Source organism: Nicotiana attenuata, unplaced genomic scaffold (assembly GCF_001879085.1).
Source record: "Nicotiana attenuata strain UT unplaced genomic scaffold, NIATTr2, whole genome shotgun sequence".
Lineage (NCBI taxonomy): Eukaryota > Viridiplantae > Streptophyta > Magnoliopsida > Solanales > Solanaceae > Nicotiana > Nicotiana attenuata.
Genome location: NW_017671288.1, coordinates 184,710 through 211,096, shown reverse-complemented (window position 1 = coordinate 211,096; position 26,387 = coordinate 184,710).

Genomic DNA, 26,387 nt, shown 5'->3' with positions numbered 1-26,387 from the left:
CTATTAGAACCGGCAGATTCATCTTCTACAGTGATGTAATTGTTGCTCGCCCTTCTTATGGAGATGCGCACTAGTGACAGTTGCTTGTATCCCAAAACTTCACATGCATGTCTCATTGCAGCTTCCGATGGGAGCTTTCCTAACTTTGACGGCTCATTGGGATTATATACAGCTTTTGCAAATAGCCTGCAAGCGTTAAGATCAAAACCTTCATCTGTTCGCTATGTAGTGAGTGCCACATTTTGCAAACGATTCCGGGCCTCAGCTCGTTATGCCGGAAGAGTTAACTCCTTAGCATGTTAGTTTCGAGATTAGATGATTCATCTTTAACTTTCTTCCTTTTAGGGACATATTACAACGCATGAGTTACTTTCTTGCCATAAGACGCAATATCCCATCTACAAAATTTATTCGAGTTAGGTTGTACCTTCTCAGTAACAGCTTTGGCTTTACCAGCAGTCACCTTAGCTCTTTTAGTTGTGGGCTCGTAATTTTTGCTTTTCATAACATCATCAGCTTTTAGCTCCTTCAAAATGCAGTTCTTCAAGTAGAACTTTGCATCAATGAAGTGTGACTCAGCCTCGGTGAATGGCTCCTCATCAGCAACTATATTCCTCTCGACTTCACCCTCGTATTATTTCAAACATTGATGGTAGGTAGATGGAACTACTTTATTCTCATGTATCCAAGGCCTTCCAAGCAAGACGTTGTATGAAGTCTTTGCATCGATCACATGTAGCTATGCACTTAATTGCATATCTTTAATGGTGATTCCCATCCTGATTGCACCTATGGCTCTTTGTCCCCTTGGTTGAATCCTTGAATCATCACACGACTTTCCGAGAGTTCGTTCATGGGAATACCAAGTTCTTTCACAGTGCAAATTGGCAAGATGTTCATAGAGGATACTCCATCAACCAAAATTCAATTTACCCTTTCATTATGCATATAGCCAAACAGGTACAACGGATGGTTATGAAGTGTGTCACCTAGTAGAAAATCGTCATTTGTGAATGTAACCTTTTCCTCACACGTGTTAAATTCTTGAGGAATAGACTCGATGAGCTTTTTTGAAGATGCTGCCAACGGTAGGTCATCACTCTTTTCTTTCCTTTTATCAACATTGCAACAAGAGGCCTCAATACCATTATGGGAAATCTTCATGAGAAACTAACATGGCAAGAAATCCTTCAAAGTCACTGGATGTGTTACTTTTGAGGGTGGTGCACCTCCACTTTTACTTTCTTCAAATGCCTAACTGGATTCTGTTTGATTAGTCCTTTTCCCATCATTTTCCTTGTTGGTTGTTATATCGATTCTTTTTGTGGGATCATTTTATGGCTCCTACAATGAGTCACCAACGTAAAACCTTCATTATTATCAGGTTGATCGACTTCAACTTTGTTGTTCTTTAGTAATTCTTCATATTTACTTTCTTTAATACCACATAATTCATCCGGACTAAATGAGCCAAAGGTGATAGAGACTTGGTTTGCGCTTGATTTTTTATAATCAAACACGATCTTCTTTTCAAGAGCCAAGTCCATAACTTTGTCCTTGAAGACAAAGCACTTCTCTATAGGATGGCTCACAAGTCGATGGTATTTGCAGTAATTTGGGTCATTCGTTTTACCGGCTTCATTTGGCCGCTTCATTTTTGGAAGCTCAATGAGATTTAACTCGAAGAGTTCTTCAAAAATGGCTAGCATATAAGAATCCAGAAATGGGTACTCTTTCTCTTGCATTTATTTTAGAGTCAACTTTCCACTTGGCTTATCTTTAAAAGAAGTGGATTTCATACTCTGCTTCTTGCTTACCTTTGTCGTGAACTTCACTAGTGATGTGTTGACATTCATGGCTTCTTTACTTTCAGACTAGGGTACGAACTTGCCCCACTTCCTAACTTCTTTCTTGTCGTTTCCTTTACGAGGTTCATAGATGGGTAGCCTTTCATTTCTAGCGGAGGCCATGCTCAATTCCATGGCATGGGCACGAGTTGCTAGTTCTTCAAATGTGCTAGGCTTGATACCTTGCACAATGTAGCGCAATCCCCAATGCATGCCTTAGATGCACATCTCTATACCAGAAGCTCCACTAAGCATGTCTTTACAGTTGAGGCTTGCATTCCTCCAATAATTGATAAAGTCGATAATTGGTTCACCCTTCCATTGACAAGTATTTGTGAGTTCCACCATTCTCACAGTGCGCCTTGTGCTATAAAAGTGATTGAGGAACTCTTGCTCTAGTTGATCCTAGCTATCAATAGATCCCGTCTCGAGGTCTGTATACCAATCAAAAGCATTTCTTTTTAGCGAGTGGAAAAACTGCTTGATGAGGTAATCTCCATAAGTCCTATCGTTGTTGCATATCTTAATGAAGTACGCCACATGTTGCGTTGGATTGCCTTTACCATCAAACTGTTGAAACTTTGGAGGTTGATAGCCAACAAACATCTTTAACATATCGATTCTTGCAGTGTACGACTTTGCGTATGTAAGGGAGGACTTGACAACAACTTCATACTTATTCTTTATAGCTCCTTCAATGAACTCATTCAGTTGATCGATGGGGATCATCCCTTTAGATGAGACAGGGGTAGCCTTAGCGGATGCTACTCGTCTTGGGGGAGATTCCTACCCAATCTATTAGCTTATCGATTCTAGCATCTTGATTTTTCATGAACTTGGTCAAGGCAACGATTGCTTCCGTAAAGTTTGCCAACTGCTCCTCCATAGATGAGGTGTTTGTCACCATGGCTTGCATGATTGTCGTGGACGATGAAGAGTAGCATGTATTTTCACACTGATTGATCCTCGATTGTCTCACACTATATGGTGTAAGTGGGGAGGATCCATCACTTGAAGCATCATCATCTAGCTTCACAGCAGATTACTTGGATCCGGAGAGGTCAAGTAGAGCAAGAGTTTTCTTGATCTTTTCAGCAACATCGCTTCCTCCTTCGGGTGCGCTTGTGGAAGATCTTGCTACTTTCGAGGATAAAGATCCGAAAATAGGAGTTGATGCGGACAACACTTGGGGTGCTTCTTGTCCTAACGAGCATGCTTTGCTCCTCATAACTGGTCCGAAGCTTCAAAAGGTAACATCGAGGATGTTTTCCACATCAGCATAGAACCTGGAATTAGTAGCCTTGGTGGAAGTTGAACTGGAGTTGATTTTCTTTGAAGCCATTTCAATGTTCTTGACCTTTGGTGATTGAAAAGTTGAGATGAGAGGTAGAGATTGTCCCATTGGGCATGCCAGAATTTGTAGAGAATAAAATTGCGTTGAGAAAATAAAATCAAGACCGAAAAATATTGCAACAATCGTAGTACTTTATTTCAAATATTTGAGTGTTACAATCTCTATGATTCCTCTAATTCTTATTTTCAACAGTAAATAAATTCAAGGGCCTTTGAGCTTGATCTTGTATCTATATTTGTTGCTACGAACGATGATCTTGAATTTAACTAGCACAGACTTTGATTTGAAATCGTACTCTTTGAACCTTGATTTGTTCTTCATTCTTGTGCTTGGACTTGATTTCTCGAATTTTAACATGATTGCTTGAAGCTTGAAACTTGTGGAGGAATTTATAGTGTTTGATCCAGGAGCTCTTTCTTGCTTCTTGTTATAACTTCTGGTGTCTTTTCTAGGTTACGAAGACTCCCATTTATAGTTGTGGGAGGGAATAGTTATGATAAGAACAAACTCTTTCCGACCAATCAAATCAATGTGTGACAAGGCCGCATTTGATTGGCATGCCTTGTCGTTTTGACACGTAGAATGATCCTATTGGCTCTTCCGTTTGACTTAGCGTACGACGTCATTTGATGCGTGGCACCAAACTGGGCTTCTAGGAAGATGATATATTGGGCCTAATGATGTGGCCTCATTTGTAGCCCAATTAAATGGGCTAACCCAATTATATTGGACTTATATAATTAATCCAATTATAGCTCATAATATTTATTTGGACTAGTATATTTAAAATATAGTCCAAATTATTTATTGAATTTAAATTCAATAAATTTTACATGCCTACATAGTTATTTACTTAATTAATTTAAAGTCGGAACCAGAATTTGAAGTTTTTGGATTCACAATTAAATATTATAGATATTCAATGAATTTTTTTAATATATATACAAAGATTGAGCACAACTACTGGATTCCCGGGAATCCGCATATTAGCCTTTAGATCTGCCACTGATTAGGAGGAGCAACAAAACTAATAAATACGTATCAATACCAAGCTTGTTGGGTAATTAAATCCTTCGTGTGTCCAGTCCTTGAAAATGATCACTTATTGTAGACCGGAGGGAGTAACAAAATTTCAAAAATTTCTAGTCCTTGAAAAACCAAATGTGGGGCATCCTATAAATTTAGTAAATAAATATTAAAATTAAAGTGGAACCAGGTATGGTTTCTTCAGAGCAGTGAATTAGGGGTATTTATTGTTAGATCTGATTTTAATGATGAAAATAATATATTTGTTTTTTGTACAGGAACTCATGTATAGCATACAAGATTGAAGGAATCGATCAGCAAAGATCAAGGAACTCATGGATGGCATACAAGATTGAAGGAATTAATCAGAGGCAATTAAGGAAAGCAAATGTGATTAAAGGAATCGTTGATACTAACAAAATTAATTAAGGCTAAACTGAAGGAATCAAATCAATCAAGCGTATTGAAGATCTTGCAAGATAATCAATCAAGTATCTAAATCTGGAAGGACCAAGATTCAAGGATCGCACTAGGGAAATGATTAAACCCTCTCATTAGTTAGAGTGTTGTGGGATAACCATATTCTAGGAAAGAATCAATCTATTTCAAGGATCAAATCTTTTGGGTTGGCAAATCTCTCCATAATTCAAGCCTCTCTCAAAGTATTTAAACTTGTATCTGTACCTTAGCACATATACTTTGATCGAACCAAATATCCTCTTTTTGTTCTACTGCAAAACAAACGTTGTAGTTCTACTAGACCTGCTGTGTAACAAGTTAGATAAGAAAGAGAGAACAACACTGGTGAGGCATTGTATCAAAAAGAAACGAGTGATATAGGAACTAAGCTATCGGTGTAGATTACACTATTTACTGTGTACTCGAGAAACTCATTCACTGAAAGAGAACTCCCTTGCAACCCAATGGGACTGGACTAGGATTCACATTGAATCCGAAATAGTATAAAATTCCAATATCTTTAATTCCTGCATTTAATTTCTGCATCTTAAATTCTGCTTTTACTATTATCACGTTATTATCTCTAGTCGACTAATTAGAAAACTAGTCAACTGGTAGCGATTAACTTTAAAAATAAACAATTCACCCCTCTTGTTCTTTCAATTTGTATCAGAGAAAGGCTTATATTTTTCTTTTACTTAACAACTTGTGATAAAAGATCATGGCAAATCATGATATCACAGGAGCACTTTTCCAAGAAGGAAGTTCGCAAGTAAGGCCACCATACTTCAATGGACAATATTTCTCCCACTGTAAAATGCGTATGGAAATAGATGCCAAGGCGTATGATGTAAAAGTTTGGAGAGTTATCAAAAATGGGAACTATCCTCTGCCAGCTGGCGCTAAATCACTTGCTGATCTTGAAGATATAGACTCATATACAGATGAGCCAATGACGGTTGTACAAGTTAACAATATGGCGAGAAACTTGCTCTATAATGCTATAAGTGGTGAAGAATATGAGAAAATCTCAGGTTATGACACAACCAAAGAGATGTGGGACAAGCTTGAAGTTACATACAAAGGAACCAGCAAAGCAAAGGAAACATATATCAACATGTTGGTTCATGATTATGAACTCTTTCAAATAAAAGAAGGAGAATCTTTTAAAGAGATGTTTGCCAGATTCAGTAAAATTATTAGCGATCTGAAAGCTTTCGGAAACCATATTCAAGTGGTGATGAAGTTAGAAAGATTCTTAGAAGCCTACCAACTACTTTGCAGACCAAAGTAGTCACACTTGAATCTCAGGATCTGAATAAGTTATCTTATGATGAACTTCGAGGAGAACTCATAGCTTTTGAAAAGACATATATTAAGAAAACCAACCAAGAAGAAAAGAAGAAAAAAGTTGCATTGAAGGCCACAAGTGAAATAGCTGAAAATGATATCGATGATGATCTTGAAGCCCTTCAAGAAGAAATTGCTACGATGTCAAGAAACATGGATGGTTTAATGAGAAGATTCAGGAATACAAGGAGAGGAAGGATTCTACCTAGGCGATCCAGGCAATATAACGAACACGATAAGAATGATGGGAAATGCTATGAGCGTGGAAGATTCGGACACATTCAAGCTGAGTGTCCAGATCTGAAAAGAAAAATCTTCAGAGGTTTCAACAAGAACAAATCATTTGGAAGCTGGAGTGATGAAGATAGTTCAGAACACGAAGAAAAAGTAAATCTTTGCTTCATGACAATTCTGGAAAATTATGTGAACAAATCTTCAGGATGCTGGACAGATGGGGACACTTCAGACGATGAATGCAAAGATAACAATGAAAACTGTTTCATGGCATGAGGTGAAACAAGCGAGGTATGGTCTTATAACCGCGAAAGATGTAATGAATTGCAAGATATTCTTGATCTTACTTTGAAAGAGTCTAAAAAATGATGAATGAACTAACGAGACTCAATAAATAAGTAAAACACTGGAAGCTCAAACATGAAGTATGTGAAATCGAAAAAGAAGTACTTCAAGAAGAGTTTGAGGAATTGCAAATGCAACTCAATGGTATGCACAAATCCACAAGTCATAGTTCTATCAGGTCAAACTAGGCAACTTATAAGTCAACTAGAGAAGGACCAGCTAGAACAGAGTCCACTAGTACTAACACTAATGAAAGACCTAAAAATGGGTCTGGAGTTACGTGTCACTACTACAATAAAAGTGGACATAAATATTCTTTTTGTCGATTTCATAAAACAAATATTTCAAGATGGATTTGGAAACCCAATAACAATTCTGAGCCTAGTAGTATTAAGCAACCAGGACCCAAGCAAGTTTGGGCACCTAAAAGAAAGTAATCACTATGTTTTGCAGGAACACCACATGAGAAGTCGCAAAGGAAAATGGTACTTAGACAGTGCGTGTCACATGATATGGGATAAAAACCTGTTCAAGGAAGTTACAAAAATATATAGAGGAAGCGTTAAGTTTGGCGATGACTCAAAAGGAAAAATAATCAGTACCAGAACAATTCTCTTAAATAACAACTGCGATATTACTAAGGTTTATCTCGTTGATGTACTTAACTACAATCTTCTGAGTATAAGTCAGCTATGTGACTCAGGGTATGAGATAAATTTTAAGAAAACAGACTGCGCTATTGAAGATGAGACATGTAAAATAATCCTCCTATGTAAAAGGTATGGAAATGTTGACATTCTTAATGGTTTTAAAAATATAGATGGTCATATCTGTTTAACATCCATATCTGATGATCCTGGTTATGTCATAGGAAACTTGGTCATGCAAGCATGCATTTGATAGAAAAACTTTCTAAGCCTGAGTTAGTTATTGCTTTACCCAAACTGAATTTCTCTAAAAATCATATATGTGACGCTTGTCAAATTGGAAAACAAACTAGAAACTCTTTCAAAAACAAGGAGATTGTATCTACTTCTAAACCTTTGCAACTGCTTCACATGGATTTATTTGGGGCTACTAGAACTGCTAGTATAGGAGGAAAGCGATATGCTTTTGTTATTGTTGATGATTACTCACGTTTCACTTGGGTTATTTTCTTATCTCATAAAGATGAAGCGTTGAAATTTTTTGAGATCTTCTGTAAGAAGGTTGAAAGAGAAAATGAGTATCTGATTACAACAATCCAAAGTGATCATGGAGGAGAATTTGAAAGCAGAGCATTTGAAGACTTCTGTAATGATCAAGGATATACTCATAATTTCTCTGCACCAAGATCACCCCAACAGAATGGTGTCATTGAAAGGAAACAGAACCCTACAAGATATGGCAAGAACTATGTTACTAGATCATTCTGTGCCAAGTCATTTAGCGCAGAAGGAGTAAGTACAACATGTCATATTCTCAACCGATATCTCATAAGGCCCATTCTAAAGAAAACACCTTATGAACTGTGGAAAGGTAAACATCCTAATATCAGTTATTTTCATCCCTTTGTAAGTAAGTTTTATTCACAATAACGGCAAGGACAATCTTGGAAAATTTGATCCAAGAAGTGATGAAGGTATTTTCCTGGGCTATTCATTAAATAGTAGATCCTTTAGAGTCTATAATAAACGCACATTATGTGTGGAAGAATTTGTACATGTTATATTTGATAAAAATAACTCCTCGACCGAGAAAGGAATTATTGCAGGTGATGAAAATCAAGCTCAAAAAATTCAGGAGACAAGCAAATATCAAAAGTCGACTGATGAATCTGATGTTGTGATAGAGTCAACTAGTGAAACCAACAACAATCCACCAGAACCTCCGAAGGAGTCAACTACTCATACAGTTCATCCAAATGAATGGAGAAGTGAACCTGAATATCCTCAAAAAATCATCATAGGGGATCCAAGCGAAGGAATGAAAACCAGGGGAGATCTAAAAAAGAACGCAAACATTTCACTAATTTCTCAGATTGAGCCAAATAAGATAGAGGAAGCTCTAAAAGACTCAAGTTGAATGCAAGCGATGTAGGAAAAGTTAGATTAATTTGAAAAAAATCAAGTATCGAAATTGATACCCAAACCCGAAAACGTTCTTGTAATTAGAACAAAGTGGGTTTTTAGAAATAAATTGAACGAGGATGGAAAAGTTGTAAGAAACAAAGCCAGATTAGTTGCTCAAGGATATTCCCAATAGGAAGGAGTCGACTATGACGAAACATTTGCCCCCGTAGCTCGACTGGAGTCTATAGGAATCCTCCTTATGGCATATGCATTTTTAAGGGATTCAGGCTATTTCAGATGGATGTTAAAGGTTCCTTCTTGAATGGTTTCATTGAAGAGGAAGCATACGTGAAACAACCTCCTAGGTTTGTAGATTTAAAGTTTCCCTATCATGTATATAAGCTAACCAAAGCGTTGTATGGACTGAAGCAAGCTCCATGAGCATAGTATGAAAGACTCAGTTCATTTCTTATTGATCATGGTTTTAAAAGAGGTAATTTAGGCACTACTCTATTTATTAAAAGATCATCAGAATGTAATCTCATTATTCTGATTTATGTTGATGATATTATATTTGGTAGTGCTAATCCTCTTATGTGTAAGGAATTTTCATATCTTATGCAAAGTGAGTTCGCAATGAGCATGACGGGAGAGCTAACGTTCTTCCTTGGACTTCAAATCCAACAATCTGAAGAAGGAATGTTCATATGTCAGACCAAATATACAAAGGTGTTGATCCAAAAATTCGGCATGGGCAATGCTAAAGCTATTGGCACACCAATGAGTCCTTCAACGAGCCTCAACAAAGATGAACAAGGAATCCTTATTGATGAAACTAAGTATCATGGAATGATTTGCTCACTTCTTTATCTAATTGCTAGTCGACCGGATATTATGTTTTGTGTCTGTAAATGTGCCAGGTTTCAGTCAGCTCCTAAGGAATCACATCTGACTGCAGTAAAACGAATTATTTGATATCTTATTAGAACTGTCTCTCATGGACTATGGTATCCTCGCTCTAACACGTTTCAATTAGAAGGTATCTTAGATGCTGATCTCGTAGGTGATAAGGAAGACAAAAAAGCACAAGTGAAACATGTCAATTACTTGGTAAAGCATTGATTTTCTGGAACAGTAAAAAACAAGAATCAATTTCACTATCTACTACTGAAGCTGAATACATCGCTATTGGACAATGCTATGCACAATTATTATGGATGTCTCATCAACTTGGTGACTATGAACTTTTGTTTAAACCTATACCAATTTTCTGTGATAATTCTAGTGTTGTATGTCTCTCTAAAAATTCAGTACATCATTCTAGGGGAAAGCATATGGACATAAAGCATCATTTTATCAGAGATCATGTTCTTAAGGGAAATATAGGAATATCTTTTGTTGGAACAACTGATCAATTAGCAGATATTTTACCAAGCCTTTATTAGAAGAAAGATTTTGTTCACTAAGAGAATTACTTGGCATTATTTGCATTAATAGTTATATTAGGACCTATGTGCCACTATTTTATTTTGTATGCCAAATATTCTATATCTTTTCTTAATCATTAATTACGACTCTGATTTCCCTCCTTTTCCCTCTATTTTCACATCAGTCGTAGAGTTCAAAGAAGGAAAGCTAGTCATCTCGTCTGATCAACTGATGCCTTTTCCTTTTCTATACTCAACCGTCAGAAACCCTCATTTTAATGATGAACCTTCTTTTCAATCTCCATCGTCTCTATCACCTACAAACCCCCTTCTCATCCCCCTCGACAGGTAGACCTAGGGTCCGATCATTCTAAGGGGTTTGCCTATTCTCAGGTGGACTTCTATGATCATTCTTAACCCTTAGGAGAAAAAGCCTTGGGAAAAAGACCTATGGAATAACACCCTGTTTCCTTCACTCCAAATAAATCAAAAATAGATATTTCTAGTTCTCTAGAGTCGGAACTAAATTTCTGGGATTCTCCAAATAGGGACTTTTTTATCGCCCTAAAAGACAAGCCTATTACTCATGGGAGGGTAGTCGACCTTGATGCCATAGAAGCCCTAAATTGTAAGGTAAAAGATCTCTTCGTTCATCAAGGGTGATCAAAGTTCTTTTCTGTTCCTCCGCCTAAAGTCTATGAACCCCTAGTGAGAATAATTTATGCTAATCTTCGCTCTAGTAAGTCTGATATGTTGGAGTCCTTAGTGTTAGAAAAGCATATTGTTCTTGATCGTGCCATGTTTGATTCAAATTTTCAGTGTAAGTGTTCTTGTTTTCCCATGCTTTTTAGAAATTCCTGGCCGGATGATTTTGAAATTGCCTTTGATCAAGCTAAAAGGTGTATTACTGAGTGTCCATCTGAATCTCTCCCAAACCAGTTAGGCCATATGTCACGATCCAAATCGATGGGCTGCAACGGGTACCCGAGTCCTACCTGTCGAACACCCCTAAGCATGCCCCTATGATATAAACCCGAATAACATCTGCTGAATTACGAGAATAACATACATGAAGGAAACCTGCCCAAAAGGCATATGTACATATACGTGCAGTATACGTAGGGCGAGCCGACGATGCTGCTATAGATAACTATATACCTCAAAACTGGAAGTCGGCAAGGCCACATACTATCCAACTGGACATACTATCTATAGACCTCTAATAGAAATACAACTGTACAAAGACGGGACTGAGACACGTCATACCCATGTATGTATATATGTATATTGTACCAAAATCAAAAGCATCTCGGATCAAGTGGAGCACGCCAACTCTCGCTGATTAAGGATCCTAAGAAGGGGGATCGTCAACGTGCCTACCTGCACCTGCGGGCATGAACGCAGGCCCCGGGAAATAGGGCGTCAGTACGAATAATGTATTGAGTATGTAAGACATGAAAATCAGCACGTAAAAGACACAGATGAAACATGGAATGAAGAAATCCATCTGTAAATCTGAATAACTTTGTAAATTCTGAAACATTTATACTGTCATGCATGCATATAAATGTCGTGTCATGCATAGGTATAGGTGTACATAACATCATCAAGCCTCTGAGGGCATCCCATCATATCATCTCGGCCACTGTGGGCAATATCATCAACATATACCAACTGATCAAGTGGTGGTGCGTATATAACGCCGTAACCTTTTTCCATATCCCATATACATATATTTACATATATATGCGTATATAACGATATCTGGTCATGGGTCAGTATAAATGAATGCAATGCGTGAAATGCATAAGAAATATGTGAATAAGATTTTCTCAGAATGCCATAAAAAATCAATACCTTTCGGATAAACTTTATCCAATACGTATTTTTTTGAGACCCATGAACAGAAGATATGATAATAATTCACATGGGGAATCAAAAATATAGACACCCCTAATATTTCTATGAATTGAGTCATTTATGAAAGTTGCGTATTTTGCTTGTTTCATTTGTATTATTTGGATCATGCCAAAAGAAAGAGGGGATAACCTTAACATACCTGGAGTAGGGAAAACTTCGTATAATACTCTTGGAGAAGATTGCACATATTCCTTTAGAACCGCAAAATTTTACGTTGCTATGATTCTAACAAATTCTCGTTGGAATTGTGTTGTTGCAATTTAAAATCGCAAAATTTGGATTGAATTTTTTGCTTCTGTTCTTCAAGTATCCGAACCACGAAAGGATATGTTCCTTGATTTTTTTGGATGTTAGGCATTTTGATTCCTTTGTCTAAATGAAATGAAATGAAATCAGATTGTAACAAGTCTCTTGCCTATTAAATTCTAATTGTTCCTAGTTAGCCACCAAGGCATAGAATGAATAAGAGTCATTCTTAGTCTTGTGGCTTTGTGCCACATTTTTTTGGGGGGGGGGGGGGAATTAATCTTTATCTTATTTTTTAATAATTAACCAGATAATGTCCCATTATCCGGTAATTAAGTAATTACCTGTATAATTAAGAATTATCTCAAATTACCTAAAAATACTATTCATTCATTTTTTAATATACATTATACATCCGTGGTCATGTGGTACCTTGCATGGTACTAGGTCATAATTATCGAGAATTATCGCTCGACCCGTATTTTATCCCAAATTGGCCACTTTCAACGAAACTCGTTTTCTTTAATTCGTATACCCTTTATCCTTTATGACACTTACTTATCGCTTGTTATAAATAGCATAAATACGTTAACTTCAAGATAGTCACATCCTCGAGTCTACATCAATTAATTGAAGACGAAACTTTTAACGTACGAAAACGCGAGATGTAATATACTTCCCCCTTAGAAACGTTCGTCCTTGAATGTTCAACTCCCCGGGATCTATATAACTTTGGCAGGGTCTCCTTTGTGACAATGCTACTACCCACTCTTCCTGTAGAAACTCAATAATTTAATGCCTCATAGGACCAACATCAACACTAATGGCAATGGCCTCATACGACCAATGACAATAACTAACACAAGAATCCATACACGTACCTTAAGGTTGTGATGTCTTAGTCGGACCCTTCTCGGGAAGAGGAAATAAGTGATGATATCTAGACTTCATGTCTTCCTCGGCCTCCCAAGTTATTTCTTCCATATTGTTGTTTCTCCAAAGTACTTTCACCGAAGCTACGTCTTTAGTTCTTAATCTCTGAACCTGTCTGTCTAATATAGCAATGGGAGTTTTTTCATATGGTAGCTACTCTGTGACCTGAACGTCGTCGTCAACTGACATGATTCTGAAAGGGTCTCTGATACATTTACGGAGCATAGACACATGAAAGACTGGATATACATATTCTAAGTCCGAAGGGAAGTCTTGCTCATATGCTACCTGGCCTACTTTGCGTATGACCCTATATGGTCCAATGTACCGAGGGTTAAGTTTTTCTTTCTTACCGAACCTCATAATACCTTTTATCGGTGATACTTTTAGGAATACCCAGTCGTCAACCTGAAACTCCAAGTCTCGCCATCGATTATCCGCATAAGACTTCTAACAGCTTTGAGCTGGTAATAGCCTTTCCTGTATAAGCTTAATTTTCTCGATTACCTGTTGTACCAATTCTGGTCCTACTAACGTAGTTTTCGCAACATCGAACCACCTACACTTTTGTCCATAATGAGCTTCATATGGAGCCATATGAATATTGAATGGTAGCTATTATTATATGCAAACTCAATAAGCGGCAGATGATCATCCCATATACCTTTGAAGTCTATCGCACAAGCTTGTAACATATCCTCAAGTGTCTGAATAGTACGCTCATCCTGTCCGTCTATCTGGGGATGAAATGATGTACTAAGACTTACCTTTTTGGAAGGACCTCCAGAAGTTAGCTGTAAATTGTGCTCCTCTATCCGAGATAATAGATATAGGGACACCATGCGGTCATCTATCTCTTTAATATAAAGCCTTGCATAATCCTCTGCGGAATATGTAGTCCTAACGGGCACAAAATGGGCTGACTTTGTAAGCCTATCAACTATTACCCATTTAGAATCGAACTTACGCTTGGTACGAGGTAGGCCTACAATGACATCCGTATTGATTACTTCCCATTTCCAAGTCGGAATCTCCATAGCCTTCAATAATTCACCGGGTTTTTGATGCTCAATCTTAACCTACTGATAGTTAGGACACTGAGCAACAAACTCCGCAATATCCTTTTTCATTCCGTCCCACCAATATACTTCCCTGATATGATGATACATCTTTGTTGCTCCTGGATAGATAGAATAACGAGAATAGTGAGTTTCTCCCATAACCTGCCAACGTAGCCCTGCAACACTAGTGACACATAATCGTCCTCGATATCTGAGGACCCCATCTTCTGTAATTTCAAGAGGTGTCTTCTCATTCTGAGGGGTGGTATCGCTATAATGAACTAACATAGGATCCTCATAATGGCTTTCCTTTACTTTACTTACTAAAGAGGATGTTGCCGTATCCTGAATAATAATTCCAATATCACCTGAGTCTAGTAACCGAACTCCATGACTAGCTAGCTTAGGAATCTCATGGGCTATTCCCTTTTGTTCTGGTTGTAAATATGACAGGTTACCCATAGATCTACGGCTGAGGGCGTCGGCTACTTCGTTCACCTTCCCCATATAAAATATCATCGTCATAGTCTTTAAGTAGCTCCAACCATCTCCTTTGACGTAAATTCAATTCCTTTTGCTTGGAGATATACTGGAGGCTGTTTATGATCCATATAAATATCAACATGAATGCCATACAAGTAGTGCCTCCACATCATTAGTGCATGAATAACTGCGGCTAACTCTAAATCGTGGGTCGGGTAATTTTTCTCGTGCTTTCTTATTTTTCTAGAAGCATAAGCTACAACCTTACCATGATGCATCAACACACAACCCAATCCAACGCCTGAAGCGTCATAATAGATAACCTAATCATCGGTCCCTTCTTGGAGCATTAGAACCGGTGCTGAAGTTAATCTGTCCTTCAATGCTTGGAAACTCCGTTCGAAAGTATCGGTCCATTGAAACTTAGTTCCCTTCTGAGTCAACTTACATGAGTATTCCAATCTTTTACAATTCATGAAATTCCGCTCTTCGAAGGCCCAAACTTCATCCTTTATTTATCGTAATTACGCCCTTATTCCACTACCAGGGCAGCATTTCATCTATTCCAAATGTTACTAGTATTAGACTCCTTTGAGTTCATTCAGGCTATACTGATCCTTCTATGACTTAGAGAAACCATCAGCTCTCTTATGAGCTTAACCTCAAAGACTATTCCATTCTCGTCACCTTTTCACTCATCTTTTCTTATCCTTCCTCGTGTCTTCCTAAAACCTTGTCGCTCTATCATACTTTAGCTTGCGACCTACACATATCTATTTATACTTATTCGCAACCTTCCTTTAACTTACTTGCACCATATATTTCCTTATGTTATTCTGGAAAGTCAAGCGAGACACCACATCCTACTTTGGTCAAAGATGCTAAAAGATAAAAAAATTTCGTTACAGGTTTCCTGTAATAACCTGCCAAACGGAGAAACACCGAACCTTCGTCGATGTCCGAGGTCTAGGTCAAGTATTTAATGCCTCAATATTTTGTGTATCCACCCGGATTCTTTCACCCGAAATGATATGCCCAAGGAAAGCTACAGAGTTCAACCAGAATTCACATTTAGAGAATTTTGTATACAACTTCTCCTTTTGTAGAACTCTGAGCACAGTACGCAAATGATTTGCATGCTCCGTCTCTAAACGAGAATACACCAATATATCATCGATAAAGGGCCTAAACACACGGTTCATCAAATCCATGAATACTGCTGGACATTGGTCAAACCAAACGACATAACACGAAATTCAAAGTTCTCATATCTGGTCCTGAATGCTATCTTCGGGATATCTTTCTCCTTAACTCTTACCCAATGGTATCCGGACCTCAAGTCTATCTTTGAAAAATACTTGGAACCATCAACTTATCAAATAAATTATCAATCATCGGGAGCAGTCACTTATTCTTGATCGTCACCGTATTCTACTGTCCATAATCAATACACATTCGTAAGGAACCATCTTTCCTCCTTATAAATAACACAGGCGCTCCCCACGGTGACGTACTAGGTTTGATAAAGCCTTTTTCAAGTATGTCCTTTAGTTGTTCCTTCAACTCTTTCAGCTTTGCGGGGGCCATTCTATAGGGAAAAATAGATATTGGTTGAGTAGCAGGTAGTAGGTTAGTAGCAAACTTAATTTCTTTCTTTGGCGGAAGACCTGGAAGCTTACCGAAAAGAAAAAAAAACTTCGGGAAATTCATTAACCACAGGGAAGGAGTGAATGGTTGGTAACTCTACTTCCATATCCCAAACCTGAACTCAGTGATAAATATAGTCTTTTCTGATCATCTTCATTGCCTTGAGATAGGAGATAAATTACTTCTTGGCGATGCCGTATTATCTTTCTATTCTAAAATAGGCTCTCTTAAGAACTGAAATCAAACCATCTTTGATCTACACTTGATGTTAGCATAACAAAAGGCCAACCAATCCACACCCATTATAATATCAAGTTCTACCCAATCGAACACCACGTACCTTATCCTTATTTGTTATCAAACTTATCACGGGCCATTATGGGCACCTCTATATGTATACATAACAATATTAGGACTCAACACGCAATACTCATCCAAAAAAAGAGGTTTATATGGATACATAAGGGCCGACAAGGCCGTAGACATGTCATACCCAAAACTATATACAGGATACTGTCTGCTGAACCTTTAAAAAAAACATAACCATAATATATACAAGTCAGGACGGGGCTCCCTACGTCCTCATAAAACAACCTAACACATTCAGAATCCTGACTTGGTAGTACTCCAAGAAGAGGTGGAATTCACTAACCAAAAGCTGACATCTGGAGGAAGTCTACAGTAGAGGGTCCTTGCCTCTTCCTATATGAGGACCTCGATCAGACACACTTCGAAGCGAAACCTTCATATCCTTATCAGTTACCTTCCTCCTCTTGGCCATCCCATAACATACACAAATGAACCTTGATTGATGGATGCCCAAGACTGTGGACTATCTGGAACCTCAGAAGAGCTGGTGTCCGCAAATACCCTTGCATAGTTTTGAGCCTGAGGGGAACTCGGTTGTGCCAATCCATGGACTACTCCCCTCATACCCTGAAAATGGGTTGTGATAATGAATCTAAGGGCCTTGGTGAGGTCGGAATTCCTCTCACCCCATCTGCTGCCAGAGTGGTTGAAACAGCTCAAACGGATAACTCATATGGATCCTTGGATGGATCCTCCACAATAGAACCCATGATCTCTGATGGGTCTCACTTCATATTGTAACTTATATCTTTTTCTAACACTTACATAGCCTTCTGACCCGTGCTAGAGACTGTAGTCTTCATAGGCATCGCTGAAAACGTAACATATCGTTAGGAACATGAATTCTTATATCACACGATCTAAGATGAAAAGAGAGGATAACATCCTATATGTCGTGTAGCCTCCTATCTATAAGTGTGGTTCACAACGCACCCATAAACAAGACACTACTGAATACAGTCAGTAGACAATCCTAGTACAGAACTACTCTGATACCACTTTTTTTACGACCCAAATCGATGGGCTATGACGGGTGCCCGAGTCCTACCTGTCGAATAACCTGAATAACATCTGCTGAATTGCGAGAATAACATACATGAAGGAAACCTGCCCAAAAGGCATATGTACATATACGTGCAAAATATGTAGGGCGAGTCGACAAGGCTGCTATAGACAACTATATACCTCAAAACTGGAAGCCGGTAAGGCCACATGCTATCCAACTAAATATACTGTCTACATACCTCTAATAGAAATACAACTGTACAAAGACGGGACTGATCCACGTCATACCCATGTACATATATAAGCATATCGTACCAAAATCAAAAGTAGCTCCAGATCAAGTGGAGCACGCCAACTCTTACTGATAAATGATCCTAAGAAGGGGGACCGTCAGCTTGCCTACCTGCACCTGCGGGAATGAACGTAGGCCTCGGGAAATAGGGCGTCAATACGAATAATGTACTGAGTATGTAATGCATGAAAATCAGTACGTAAAAGACATAGATGAAACATGGAATGAAGAAATCCATTTGTAAATCTGAATAACTTTTTAAATTCTGAAACATTTATACTGTCATGCACGTGCATATAAATGTCGTGTCATGCATAGGTATAGGTGTACATAACATCATCAAGCCTCTGAAGGTATCCCATCATATCATCTCGGCCACTGCGGGCAATATCATCAACATATACCAACTGATCAGGTGGTGGTGCGTATATAACGCGTAACCTTTTCCATATCCCACATACATACATTTACATATATACTCATATATAACGCCATCTGGTCAGTATAAATGAATGCAATGCGTGAAATGCATAAGAAATATGTGAATAAGATTTTCTCAGAATGCCATAAAAAATCAATATACTTTTCGGATAAACTTTATCAAATACGTATTTTTTTGAGACCCATGAACAGAAGAAATAATAATAATTCACACGGGGAATCAAGAATATAGACACCCCTAATATTTCTATGAATAGAGTCATTTATGAAAGTTGCGTATTTTGCTCGTTTCATTTGTATTATTTGGATCATGCCAAAAGAAAGAGGGGATAGCCTTAACATACCTGGAGTAGGAAAAATTCCGTATAATATTCTTGGAGAAGATTGCACGTACTCCTTTAGAACCGCAAAATTTTACATTGCTACGATTCTAAGAAATTCTCGTTAGAATTGTGTTGTTGCAATTTAACATCGCAAAATTTGGATTGAATTTTTTGCTTCTGTTCTTCAAGTATTCGAACCAGGAAAGGATATGTTCCTTGATTTTTTTGGATTTTGGGCATTTTGGTTCCTTTGTCTAAATGAAATGAAAATGAAATCAGATTGCAACAAGTATTTTACCTATTAAAATTCTAATTGTTGCTAGTTAGCCACCTAGGCATGGAATGACTAATAGTCATTCTTAGTCTTGTGGCTTTGTGCCACGTTTTGGGGGGAGGGGGGATAGAATTAATCTTTTTCTTATTTTTTAATAATTAATTAGGTAATGTCTCGTTATCCGGTAATTAACCAATTACCAGTATAATTAAGAATTATCTCAAATTACCTAAAAATACTATTCATTCATTTTTTAATATACATTATACATTATACTACCGTGGTCATATGGTACCTTTCATGGTAATAGTTCTTAATTATCGGGTATTATCGCTTGACCCGTATTTTATCCCAAATTGCCACTTTCAACGAAACTCGTTTTCTTTAATTCATGTACCCTTTATCCTTTATGAAAATTACTTATCACTTGTTATAAATAGAGTAAATACGTTAACCTCATGATAATCTTATGCCCGAGTCTACTCCAATTAACTGAAGACAAAACTTTTATCGTACGAAAACGTGATGTAACACCCTAGTGATGTTAGTTTCGAAACTAGTGTTCTGGCCCACATTGTTGCAACCACTGTGCTTCCTCGTACTGGATCTTTCTCCACCTTCTCTCTAAGAGATACCTTTCTGGTCTATTTCCTTGTGACCAAACTCAAAATCAAGCTGTCCTCCTGGGTCGTCAATTTTCTGATTGAGAGTGCAGAAGATCCCACTAGTCTACCCTATGGTATAGCTATCACTCATATTCTGGAAGCTCACAATATTTCCATATCCGCATATCCTTTTACATCTGTTTCAAAATCTTAAAACTCTCGAGCTTTTGCAAGTATGGGTATGTGTGTGTGAAGGGCTCATGGGTGAAGAAACAAGAAGGAGACGTCAAGATGCTCAAACAGACTCCAAACCCAAACCTTCTTCTTCCCATCCTAGCCATAGTGATCCTGAACTTGCTGAAAAACTTAGTGCCATTGACAATCAGCTCTCTGCAATCAAAGATCTTCTTATTGCCACTCAGTCCACTGTTGGTACCATTCGTGCTATCTCTAAAGAAACAAGGTCTGATGTCTCCAAGATAAGAGTTGCGGTTCTCAGAGTAAGGGAAAACGCTGTCAAGGAATTCAAGGAGGTTCATGACAGGCTTGATGGAATGAGTGTTTCAGCCAATGCTAGCTTTGATCGATTGAAGGAGGCGATCTGGAATACTCTTACCTATTTTCTGTGTCGCTAATGTGGAAGTTTAAGACAATTTTTTTTTTGCTGTGTTGTTTTTGGACTGAAAAATGAGTCGGTGGACATTTTTTTCTTTTGTTTTGCTATAACTCTGCTAGTACATTGTCACGACCCGGAGTTCCCACTCTCGGGAGTCGTGATGGCGCCTACTAGTGAAAGCTAGGCAAGCCAGCCATTTGAGTTATTTACCTTTTCCCAATTTTAATCCTTTAACAATTACGAGCCAACATTAAATAAACAACGGAAATTAAAGTAGAAGACTAAACAGTGATATGTTAATAAAGATCCAATATCAATTCATATATAAACTACCCAAGATTGGTGCCACAACTTCACAGACGGTCTAGGAATACTACAAACAAGGTCTGAAAAATAGATACAAACTGTTTCTGAAATACGTAAATGAAACAGGACGAAAGGATAGACGGAGATGCCAGGGCCTGCGGACGCCTTCATGACTACCTTGGATCTCAGTATAGACTGAAGGCAGCCACCTAAAGCTAAGGTCTGTAAGCTCCAGTATCAGGATCTGCACAAAGAGTGCAGAGTGTAGTATCAGCACAACCGACCCCATGTGCTGGTATGTACCTAGCCTAACCTCGGGAAGGTACTGACGAGGCAAGGACCAGACTACAAAATAAACCCGTGCAGTTAAATCATATACAACATAAAGATAGTAGCATGTATGTACTATTAAGGATGGGAGGGGGAAACGTGCTGCGGGGAAACATCAAATGATAACAGAAGGACAACAGGTAATATGAGGAACACCATAACTCAATTATCAACAAAATTCAGAAATCAAACAAGTGCACGACATCACCCTTCGTGCTTTTACTCTCGTCCTCACCATAAGAATCAATATAAACTGCACGGCATCACCCTTCGTGCTTTTACTCTCATCCTCACCATAAAATCAATATATTCTGAACGGAATGGTCTATCGTGCGGCACGACATCACCCTTCGTGCTTTACACTCTTCCTCACATTACACGGCATCACCCTTCGTGCTTTAACACTCTCTCACCAAAACGATACACGGCATTACCCTTCGTGCTTTAACACTCTTCCTCACTCAAACAACCATCACAAGCAATAGGAAAAGGAAATAGATAAAATTACAATAAAATCCCGGCAAGGGAACAATATCAAATGTATCAACATCCCGACAATGGAGATAACATTAAGAGAAACACCATCCCAGCATGGGAGACGAAATAATAATTCTCTTCTCTTTTTCACTTTTACTTCACAACTCACTTCACAACTTGAGCCAATGCTCTATAAGGTTCAATTGCCAATTATACTTTCACATTTCATTATACAACTTGAGCCAACGCTCCTCAATGTTCAAATATCGCTATTACTTCCACAAACTTTGCCCAACAATAGAAATTATCACAAAAAAGCTTGAACAACACAAAAAGAGTCATAAAAGTCATAATATAAGACTCACGTGCATCCTTGACACCAACGTATAGATACTCGTCACCATGACTATACGTCGTACTCAACAAATAACACATAGTAAATAGGACACAACTCCTAATCCCTCAAGCTAATGTTAGACCAAACACTTACCTCGATGTCACGATCACAATTCAAGCCTCAACTACCGTATTACCTCTTGATTTCACCACCAACTCGCTAGTATCTAGCCATAAGTTATTTAACTATATCAATAAATTCTAATTGAATCAATTCTAATGCATGAAAATAAGTTTTCTAAAGTTTTCCCCAAAAAGTCAAAACTTGACCCCGGGCCCGTTTGGTCCAAACCCGAAATTCGGACCAAAACCCGACTACCCATTAACCCCCGAGCCCGAATATATACTTAGTTTTGGAATCCGACCTCAATTTGAGGTCTAAATCCCCAAATTCCAATATCCTTAGGTTTTACCCAAAATTCCTAATTCCACCATGAAAACCCTAGATTCTAGGATGAAATCTTGTAAAAAGAAATTAAGGGGTAAACAAAATGAGTTAGAAATCACTTACTAATGTTTTGGAGAAAAAAGAGTGTTTAGAAAATCGCCTCTCATGTTTCTAGGGTTTTGAAAAACGAAAAATAACTTAAAGTCCCGTTTAAATATACCCCTCTCAGACCCTATTCGCGGACTGCACAAGAAGGACTGTGGCAGCAGAGCCCCACCGCAGACCGCACGAAATCGAGCGCGGCCGCACAGGGAAGCCTTGCCCCACTGCGGACCGCATAATTCCCTACGCGGTCGCGAAGTCCCCATCGCGGCCGCAAGAAACCATAGCGGACCGCACAGTTGGGTTCAGAGACCTGCAACTTTCTTTGAACCTGCAACAACTATGTTCCAAGTCTAAAACAACCCGGAACCAATCCGAAACTCACCCGAACCCTCGGGACTCTAAACCAAATATGCATACTAACTCAAAACATCATATGGAACGACTCGTGCGATCACATCATCAAAATAACATGTAAAACCATGAATTAAACCTCATAACTCATCGTTTTCATCAAGAATACTTAACGTTCATAACTCTTCAACCGGAAGTCCAACTCACGTCAAATAAACTCCATTGTTCACCAAATTTCACAATTATCATTTAAATACTATAACAAGTTTGTACCGCGCTCCGGAACCAAAATACGGGCCGATACCAATGGTATCAAACAATAATTCTTTTCTTCATTTCTTAGATAATTCAGCAAAACAATTTCTTTCAAAAATTGATTTCTAAGGCTTGGCACCTCGGAATTCATTTCTGGGCATACGCCCAAGTCCATATTTTACTGTGGACCTCCCGAGATCGTTGGAACACGGATCCGGGTCCGTTTGCTCAAAATGTTGACCAAAGTCAACCGTAATAATATTTTAACTCTAGAAATTTCTATTTCTCATATTTTCACACAAAAAGGCTTTCCAGATATAGGTCCGAACCACACACGCAAGTCAAGGTAAGGTATAAAGGTGGTTCTACAGCCTCAGAACACAGGATTTGACCTTTCGGGTCATCACATCCTCCACCTCTAAAACAATTGTTCGTCCTCGAACAGACATAAGAAGGAAGTACCTGAGTCGGGGAAAAGATAGGGATAACGGCTTCACATATCGGACTCAGACTCCAAGGTCGATGCCTCACCAGGCTGACCTCTCTACTGAACACGAATAGAAGGAAAACTCTTCGATCTCAACTAACGAACCTGCCGGTCTAGAATAGCTACCGGCTCCTCCTCATATGAAAAGTCCTTGTCCAACTGGACAGTGCTGAAGTCCAACACGTTGGATGGATCGTCGTGATACTTCCGAAGCATGGACATATGAAACACTGGATGCACGACTGATAAACTCAGCGGCAATGAAAGTTTGTAAGCCACCTCTCCCACTCGATCAAGAATCTCAAATGGGCCAATGAACCTAGGTCTAAGCTTTTCCTTCTTTCCAAATCTCATCACACCCTTCATAGGCGACACTTGGAGCAATACCCGCTCACCGACCATGAATGCCAAATCATGAACCTTACAGTGAGCATATCTCTTTTGCCTGGACAGAGCAGTACGAAGCCTATCCTGAATGATCTTGACCTTGTCCAAGGCATCCTGTACTAGATCTGTACCCAACAACCGAGCCTCTCCCCACTCAAACCATCCAACTGGCGACCGACACCGCCTACCATATAAAGCCTTATAAGGAGCCATCTGAATACTCGACTAGTAGCTGTTGTTGTAGGCAAACTCCACTAAAGGCAAAAACTGATCCTACGAGCCTCCAAAGTCAATGACACAAGATCAGAGCATACCCTCCAGAATCTGAATAGTGCGCTCGGACTGCCTGTCCGTCTGTGGATGAAATGCTGTGCTCAACTCAACCCGCGTGCCTAACTCACGCGAAACTGCTCTCTAAAAATGCAAGGTAAACTGCGTACCTCGATCAGAAATGATAGACACAGGTATACCATGAAGACGAACAATCTCCCAGATATAGATCTCAGCTAACCTCTCAGAAGAATAGGAGACTGCCACAGGAATGAAGTGTGCTGACTTGGTCAGCGTATCAACAATAACCCACATTGCATCGAACTTCCTTTGAGTCTGTGGGAGTCCAACGACGAAGTCCATAGTGATACACTCCCACTTCTACTCAGGAATCTCAATCTAATAGACCACCAGGTCTCTGATGCTCCTACTTAACCTGCTGACAATTCAAATATTGTGCCACATATGCAACAACGTCCTTCTTCATTCTTCTCCACCAATAATGCTACCGCAAATCCTGATACATCTTAGATGCGACTGGATGAATAGAGTACCGAGAAATACGGGCCTCCTCTAAAATCAACTCTCGGAGCCTATCCACATTAGGCATACAAACTCGACCCTACAGCCTCAAAACTCCATCATCTCCTAATATAACCTGCTTGGCACCTCCGTGCTGCACCGTGTCTCTAAGGACACACAAATGGGGATCATCATACTGCCGATCTCGGATATGCTCCAATAAGGAAGAACGGGCGACTGTTCAAGCTAATACACGACTGGGCTCAGAAACATCCAACCTCACGAACTGATTGGCCAAAGCCTGAAAATCCAAAGCAAGCGGTCTCTCATCGACCGGAATATAAGCAAGACTGCCCATACTGGCTGACTTCCTACTAAAAGCATCAGCCACCATATTGGCCTTTCCCAGGTGATATAAGATGGTGATATCATAGTCCTTTAGTAGCTCCAACCACCTTCTCTGCCTCAAATTTAGCTCCTTCTGCTTGAACAAATAATGCAGACTCCTGTGATCCGTGAACACCTCTCATGAAACGCCATACGGATAATGCCTCCAAATCTTCAACGCGTAAACAATGGCTGCTAACTCCAAATCATGAACCGGGCAGTTTTCTCATGAATCTTCAGCTGACACAATGCATAAGCAATAACCTTTCCATCCTGAATCAACACCACACCAAGTCCAATACAAGATGCATCACATTAAACTGTATAAGGCCCTTAACCTATGGGCAAAACCAACACCGACGCCGTAGTCAAAGCTGTCTTGAGCTTCTGAAAGTTCGCCTTACACTCGTCCGACCATCTAAACTAGGCACCATTCTGGGTCAACCTGGTCATCAGGGCTGTAATAGATGAAACCCCTCCACAAATCGACGATAATAGCCTGGCAATCCTAAGAAACTCTGGATCTCTGTAGCTGATGCGGGTCTAGGCCAGTCCTTGACTGCCTCTATCTTTTTTGGATCTACCTGAATAACCTGTGCTGAAACAACGTGACCCAACAAAGCAACTACCCCAACCAAAACTCGCACTTCAAAAACTTAGCATACAACAGACTATCTCTCAAAGTCTGAAGAACAACTCTCAGATGCTGCTCATGGTCCTCCCGGCTGCGGTATTAATTCAAAATATCATCAATGAAGACTGTCACGAACGAATCCAAGTAAGGCTTGAACACTCGGTTCATCAACTCCATAAATGCTGCTAGGGCATTTGTCAACCCGAATGACATCACCAACAACTCATAATGCCCGTACCGAGTGCAAAAAGTTTTCTTAGGGACATCGGATGCCATATTACTCAACTGATGGTAGCCAGATCTCAAGTCAATCTTGGAAACACTCTGGCACTCTGAAGTTGTTTAAAAAAATCATCAATCCTCGGCAATGGATACTTATTCTTGATTGTAACCTTGTTCAAGTGCCGGTAATCTATACACATTCGCATCGATCCATCCTTCTTCTTAACAAACAACATCGGCGCACCCAAAGGCGAGACACTTCGTCTAATGAAGCCTTTTTCAAGCAAGTCCTGCAACTGCTCCTTCAACACTTTCAACTCAGGCGGGGCCATACGATACGGAGGGATAGAAATGGGCTGGGTGCCCAGAGACAAATCAATACAGAAGTCAATATCCTTGTCGGGTGGCTTACGGCAACCCCGGCAAGGCTAAGGTCACAGTCTTGGCATGACAGTCCAAGTTTGCGTGGTAAGGTGATAACCAGTCTATCCCCAATATGACATCAAAATCAACCATGTCCAGAAGTAACAAGTCTACTCGGGTCTCAAGACCCCCAATCACA